The 7607-nt window shown below is 44.4% G+C and overlaps 1 non-coding gene across 1 annotated transcript; it reads left to right on the top strand.

Moving 5' to 3' along the window:
• The first annotated feature begins 434 nt into the window (after positions 1 to 434).
• trnaq-uug (transfer RNA glutamine (anticodon UUG)) lies at positions 435 to 506 on the top strand. Its single transcript has one exon. It is a non-coding gene; the product is annotated as a tRNA-Gln (tRNA).
• Positions 507 to 7607: the final 7101 nt, after the last annotated feature.

The following is a 7607-nucleotide window of genomic DNA, read 5'->3' as shown; positions in this document are numbered from 1 at the left end:
CTGTCATGAACGACTCAGCAGAGGCTGCTTCAACTGTCCCTGCCAACCTTCAGGGAATTATGGCAGCTTTGACATGCTTCGGAGTGACCATGGACAGTTTGTTGTGAATATCTGCCACAATATCAGTAGGTGTTTTTAGATGCAAAAATATAAAGTTTTAGTTCATGGAACGACATGTGACGTTTGACTTGGATTATCATGTGGTTACAATGTCAATTGCCTGTTGACATTGATTGATAAATTACAAAACTAGAAATTAATACAAAAAACAATGAATGATTAACCATGTAGCCAGCAGTCAGGGTTGCGAGAATTTTTTTTCCACCAGGTTGACGATTTCAGGTAAAACCTTCAATCATGTGTTCATGTGCTGCTGGAATTTCATTATATCATTCAAAGGTTTGACAGTGAAAACAACTCTTTGGTTATGTCTTGGTTCCATGGTGTAATGGTTAGCACCCTGGACTTTGATTCCAGTAATCTGAGTTCAAATCTCAGTGGAACCTCTGAAGCCTTTGTTTGTGGCTTCTGAAATCACAGACTGTCTCAACTGTATGCTCCTTTTGGTCAAGCAAGCTGTCATGTCCCAAACCCTTTGTTTCCGTTAAAGTGCCAGTCTTCTGAAAATTATATTACCCCTGGGAATTATACCTGATAAAACTAGACATGTTTAATAGTTTACTGTCTAAATTGTATTTTAATACGAGACCAGGAACATGTTCTGTTTATTTGGTAAAGTTTGGCTCTTTGAGTCCACCATTACACGAACGCGTTCCTGTTAAGTTACTGTTTGTTCAAAGAAGTGACATCATATGCGAAATGCTTAAAAGTTCGTTGGCATTTCTGGCTTCGTCTGTTTTGCAAATTGGAGTACTTTTTTAACGATTTTTTTTATTTATTCTGCAACAAAACTAAAACCAAAGCATGCCTCCTAAGGGGTGTGTCCTTCAAGGCTGTTCAAGTGACATTTAGTGTCAATGCCAATTTGCAGCGTTCTGATGCCGTGTGCAGCCCTGTTGACCTGACCTCACTCCATAAACGAACAACCAAGTGATATTTGAGAACACCACCTCCCCGTGACGAATTGCAATGCCCATGCTTCCACAGTCAACAGACATGTAGATAATGCCCGATTTTGTTTTTAAAGCAGCCGTCATGGACCTTGACGGAAAAACCAGAGAGGCAGGGAAACCATTCAAACGAGATTTTGTCCCGATGGTCGTCTGCACGTAGGAGAACATGACAACCACTAATCCACAGAAAGCAATCTGGTCACGTTAAGGGTCTGTCTTTCTGGCTGTTTCGAGAGTACCTGATCTTAGCAAGGCGATAACTGGACGTCAACGAAAGCAGAGCTCAAAAGGCAAAGCATGGCTCTGCCAAGTTTCTCAGGAGTGTCTATTCGCTTGTCAGGTGCAAGGGGAAACCACTGCACAGCAGAAAACACGCGAAGCTTTTTCAGCATCTCGGTTTGGGATTGTTCCAAAAGGCACGGACGGAGCAGAGATGACAGCTCGACATTTGTTCGCTGCCAAGTTCAAGAAAACCAGCACCGTTTCCGCCCGGTTTCGAATCGTGGACCGCTCTCGTGTTAAGCGAACGTGGTAACCAATACAATACGGACACCACGCGTGTGTTAGCTCTTGCCTGGGCCTCAAGAAGAACGCGGGTCACACTTAAACAATTGTCACGAGAATAGGGGCACGGCCTTGGCATCGTAGAGATGAGCTGGTGGTCGAGTGTGACAAGGTTCAACATCGAAAAGCGCTGCAACAACATCACGGGAAGAAATCAAATGCCTTGTTTGGACGGGCCAAGGAGGGGACTGAGGACTGGTCTTTCCACTAGCAATGTAAGTACAACCCCGATTCCAAAAAAGTTGGGACAAAGTACAAATTGTAAATAAAAACAGAATTCAATAATTTACAAATCTCAAAAACTGATATTGTATTCACAATAGAACATAGACAACATATCAAATGTCGAAAGTGAGACATTTTGAAATTTCATGCCAAATATTGGCTCATTTGAAATTTCATGAAAGCAACACATCTCAAGAAAGTTGGGACAGAGGCAATAAGAGGCTGGAAAAGTTAAAGGTACAAAAAAGGAACAGCTGGAGGACCAAATTGCAACTCATTAGGTCAATTGGCAATAGGTGATTAACATGACTGGGTATAAAAAGAGCATCTTGGAGTGGCAGCGGCTCTCAGAAGTAAAGATGGGAAGAGGATCACCAATCCCCCTAATTCTGCGCCAACAAATGGTGGAGCTATATCAGAAAGGAGTTCGACAGTGTAAAATTGCAAAGAGTTTGAACATATCATCATCTACAGTTCATAATATCATCAAAAGATTCAGAGAATCTGGAAGAATCTCTGTGCATAAGGGTCAAGGCCGGAAAACCATACTGGGTGCCCGTGATCTTCGGGCCCTTAGACAGCACTGCATCACATACAGGCATGCTTCTGTATTGGAAATCACAAAATGGGCTCAGGAATATTTCCAGAGAACATTATCTGTGAACACAATTCACCGTGCCATCCGCCGTTGCCAGCTAAAACTCTATAGTTCAAAGAAGAAGCCGTATCTAAAAATGATCCAGAAGCGCAGATGTCTTCTCTGGGCCAAGGCTCATTTAAAATGGACTGTGGCAAAGTGGAAAACTGTTCTGTGGTCAGACGAATCAAAATTTGAAGTTCTTTATGGAAATCAGGGACACCGTGTCATTCAGACTAAAGAGGAGAAGGACGACCCAAGTTATCATCAGCGCTCAGTTCAGAAGCCTGCATCTCTGATGGTATGGGGTTGCATTAGTGTGTGTGGCATGGGCAGCTTACACATCTGGAAAGACACCATCAATGCTGAAAGGTATATCCAGGTTCTAGAGCAACATACTGTATGCTCCCATCCAACCGAAGTCTCTTTCAGGGAAGACCTTGCATTTTCCAACATGACAATGCCAAACCACATACTGCATCAATTACAGCATCATGGCTGCGTAGAAGAAGGGTCCGGGTACTGAACTGGACAGCCTGCAGTCCAGATCTTTCACCCATAGAAAACATTTGGCGCATCATAAAACGGAAGATACGACAAAAAAATACCTAAAACAGTTGAACAACTAGAATCCTACATTAGACAAGAATGGGTTAAAATTCCTATCCCTAAACTTGAGCAACTTGTCTCCTCAGTCCCCAGACGTTTACAGACTGTTGTAAAGAGAAAAGGGGATGTCTTACAGTGGTAAACATGGCCTTGTCCCAACTTTTTTGAGATGTGTTGTTGTCATGAAATTTAAAATCACCTAATTTTTTCTCTTTAAATGATACATTTTCTCAGTTTAAAGATTTGATATGTCATCTATGTTCTATTCTGAATAAAATATGGAATTTTGAAACTTCCACATCATTGCATTCCATTTTTATTTACAATTTGTACTTTGTCCCAACTTTTTTGGAATCGGGGTTGTAGTTGTTTGCAGGTTTGAATGACATCAGTTTGCCCCTGTGTACGTTCGACCCATGAAGCGGTGAAGAACATGGGCTCCTGCATGTTTTCCTTTCTTTGGCTACAAGCGACAGGTGTATATTTGTCCACAAACAGAGAACTGGAGAGTCACTGTTTAAGATTTGTTCGACATTGGCTGGTCGAAAGCAAATACTTGCTTCCGTAGTTGGCACGGACAGAGAAGAGATCACAGCTCAGCAGTCACTCACTGCCGAGTTCAAAAAAATAAATGAATTAACCAACCAGCCAGCCACTGTTTCGGCCCGGGGACTTTTCGCGTGTAAGACGAACGTGATAACCACTACACTACAGAAACCACAAAGCTCTTACCGATCAGCTGTTGCCTGGGCCTCAAATACAGAAGCAATGGCACTTAGGCATTTGTCCCCAGCCTGTAGCATTGGTGGTATAGTGGCTAGCATAGCTGCCTTCGAAGCAGTTGGTTTGGGTTTGATTCCTGGCCAACGCACACTCTTTAACGCTTTGTTGCTCTGATGAAAGGCAGAGAGCATGGCGAGGCACTTGGGAGGAAACAGCAGGAACGGATCGGTTGCTCGTCACTGCCTTGCCAAGGAGGTGACTGAGGGCCGCTCCTTCTGCTTTCCGCTCGCGTTGCATGTAGTCGAATAGCATCGGTTTGCGCAAACCTGGGCGTGTCTGAAGGACACGGGCACCCGCGCGTTTGTATTTCGTTGGCGGCAAGCTACTACTTTGCCTATTTTCCACAAACGGAGAACTGCACAGTCACTGTTTTAGAGTTAATAAGCAAATGTGTCTGAATGTTGGCTGGCAAATACTCGTTGATACGTGATGAAGCGTTCCAGAGTCAATGCCACTTTGCAGAGCTCTGATGCCGTGTGCAGGCCCGTTGACCTGACCTCACGCTGTAAACGAGCAACGAAGTGGTATTTGAGAACACCACCTCCTTGTGATGAATTGCAATGTCCATGCTTCCACAGTCAACAGAAATGTAGATAATGCTCGATTTTGTTTTTAAAGCTGCCGCCATGGTTGGGATTGTTCCAAAAGGCAGGGACGGAGCAGAGATGGCAGCTCGACATTTGTTCGCTGCCACGTTCAAGAAAACCTGCACCGTTTCCACCCGGTTTCGAATCGTGGACCGTTCTCGTGTTAAGCGAACGTGGTAACCAATACAATACAGAAACCATGCGTGTGTTAGCTCTTGCCTGGGCCTCAAGAAGAACGCAGATCGCACTTAAACAATTGTCACGAGAATAGGGGCATGGCCTTGGCATCGTAGAGATGAGCTGGTGGTCGAGTGTGACAAGGTTCGGCATCGAAAAGCGCTGCAACAACATCATGGGATGAAATCAAATGCCTTGTTTGGACGGCCAAGGAGGTGACTGAGGGCTGTTCTTTCCACGAGCAACGTAAGTAGTTGTTTGCAGGTTTGAATGACATCAGTTTGCCCCTGCGTATGTTCGACCCATGAAGCGGTGAAGAACACGGGCCCCTGCATGTTTTCCTTTATTTTATTAAAAATAAATAAATTAACCAACCAGCCACTGTTTCGAGCCAGAGACTTTTCGCGTGTAAGATGAACGTGATAATCACTACACTACAGAAACCCCAGGGCTCTGACCGATCAGCTGGTGCCTGGGCCTCAAAAACAGAAGCAATGGCACTTAGGCATTTGTCCCCAAAGTAGGCCTGTAGCGTTGGTGGTATAGTGGCTAGCATAGCTGCCTTCCACGCAGTTGACCTGGGTTTGATTCCTGGCCAATGTGCACTCTTTAACGCTTTGTTGCTCTGATGAAAGGTAGAGAACATGGTGTGGCACTTGGGAGGAAACAGCAGGAATGGATCGGTTGCTCGTCACTGCCTTGCCGAGGAGATGAGGGAGGGCTGCTCCTTCTGCTTTCCACTCGCGTTGCATGTAGTCGAATAGCATCGGTTTGCGCAAACCTGGGTGTGTCTGAAGGACACAGGCACCCGTGCGTTTGTCTTTCGTGTCTTTTTCAAAAGACTCGGTATCAAGAACACATGCCACTGCAGAGAATAGGATACAGTCCGTGTGGAAACAAAAGAACGGACTGGCGCAAACGATGTCACGCGTGCAGCGCCGCCGACCTGTAAATCGCTGCAAACTAATAATGGCGGCCGAGCTTTTAGTGATTTTTGGAACAGAATTCAGATGCAAAAAAGCACTTTTCAAAATCATTTTTTGATTTATCCGGCAACTTTACAGCGTATTTGAGCACATCACACCTTCTGATGGAACTTTCATGAGATGAGCACTTGAAGAACAATTCAGCCAAGTGAAATCCCTGATACCCCGGTCGAGATGGACCATTTAAGGATTTAAGGTAAAACTTGGGCTTGTCCAGGAGTTGACCCCAGGACCTCTCACACCCAAAGCAAGAATCATACCCCTAGACCAACAAGCCAAACTCCAGCACACACCACAAAAAAAAAAAAAAAAAAAAACATCCGCTTCCTTCCCAATGTGAGTTTCGAATGAAAGACTGGGGTGAATAATCACTCCGAGGTCTTTTACTGCTACACGTGAAGAAACAGAAAGGCCATCCAGAGTTACTGTGGAATCAGAAAACTTACTTCGAGCTGCATGTGGTCCCAGGACAAGTACTTCAGTTTTGTCAGAGTTAAGCAGAAGCAAATTAATAAGCATCCAGTGTCTAATGTCCTTTACACATTCCTCAATTCAGGTGCAGAAAAAGAAATCCAAACCAATTTTTCATTTATTTGCCAACTTTACAGTGTATTCGAGCACATCACACACGGCAAGGCAGGGATTTTCTGATGTCACTTTCATTAGACTCGCACTTTAAGAAAGACGCACTCCAACGACATCCCTGATACCCCAGTCCAGATCGACCATTTAAGGTAAAGCCTGGGCTCGTCCGGGAGTTTAACCCAGGACCTCTCGCACCCTAAGCAAGAATCATACCCCTAGACCAACGAGCCAAACTATCTAAAGCAAAGGATAAATTAGGAAAAAAAAATCCGTCCGCTTCTTTCTCCGTGGCAAAAGGTTCGATGTCATCCTAATCCAAAGAGCCAACGATTGAGGATGAGTTTGAAGAGCTTTCGTGTCTTTTTCAAAAGACTCGGTATCAAGAACGCACGCCACTGCAGAGAATAGGATACAGTCCGTGTGGAAACAAAAGAACGGACTGGCGCAAACGATGTCACGCGTGCAGCGCCGCCGACCTGTAAATCGCTGCAAACTAATAGTTGAACCAAGGACCTCTCACACCCAATAGTTGAACCAAGGACCTCTCACACCGCCGACCTGTAAATCGCTGTGAACTAATAGTTGAACCAAGGACCTCTCACACCCAAAGCTAGGAATCATACCCCTAGACCAACAAGCCAACCTACAGCTCAACAAAACAAAACAAAACAAAACAAAACAAAACAAAACATCCGCTTCCTTCCCAATGTGAGTTTTGATGAAAGGCTGGGGTGAATAATCACTCCGAGGTCTTTTACTGCTACACGTGAAGAAACAGAAAGGCCATCCAGAGTTACTATGGAATCAGAAAACTTACTTCGAGCTGCATGTGGTCCCAGGACAAGTACTTCAGTTTTGTCAGAGTTAAGCAGAAGCAAATTAATAAGCATCCAGTGTCTAATGTCCTTTACACATTCCTCAATTCAGGTGCAGAAAAAGAAATCCAAACCAATTTTTCATTTATTTGCCAACTTTACAGTGTATTCGAGCACATCACACATGGCAAGGCAGGGATTTTCTGATGTCACTTTCATTAGACTCGCACTTTAAGAAAGACACACTCCAGCGACATCCCAGTCCAGATTGACCATTTAAGGTAAAGCCTGGGCTCGTCCAGGAGTTAAACCCAGGACCTCTCACACTCTAAGCGAGAATCATACCACTAGACCAATGAGCCAAACTGTCTAAAACAACAAATAAATTAGGAAAAAAAAATCCGTCCGCTTCTTTCTCCGTGGCAAAAGGTTCGATGTCATCCTAATCCAAAGAGCCAACGATTGAGGACGAATTTGAAGAGCTTTCGTGTCTTTTTCACCCCTAGACCAACAAGCCAGCCTACTCTTCCATTAAAAAAAAAACCACCCCGATCTGCTTCTTTCTC

The sequence above is a fragment of the Neoarius graeffei genome, chromosome 1, assembly GCF_027579695.1.
Source record: "Neoarius graeffei isolate fNeoGra1 chromosome 1, fNeoGra1.pri, whole genome shotgun sequence".
Classification (NCBI taxonomy): Eukaryota; Metazoa; Chordata; class Actinopteri; order Siluriformes; family Ariidae; genus Neoarius; species Neoarius graeffei.
The sequence above is the reverse complement of the archived record's forward strand: the minus strand, read 5'-3'. Positions and strand labels throughout refer to the sequence as shown.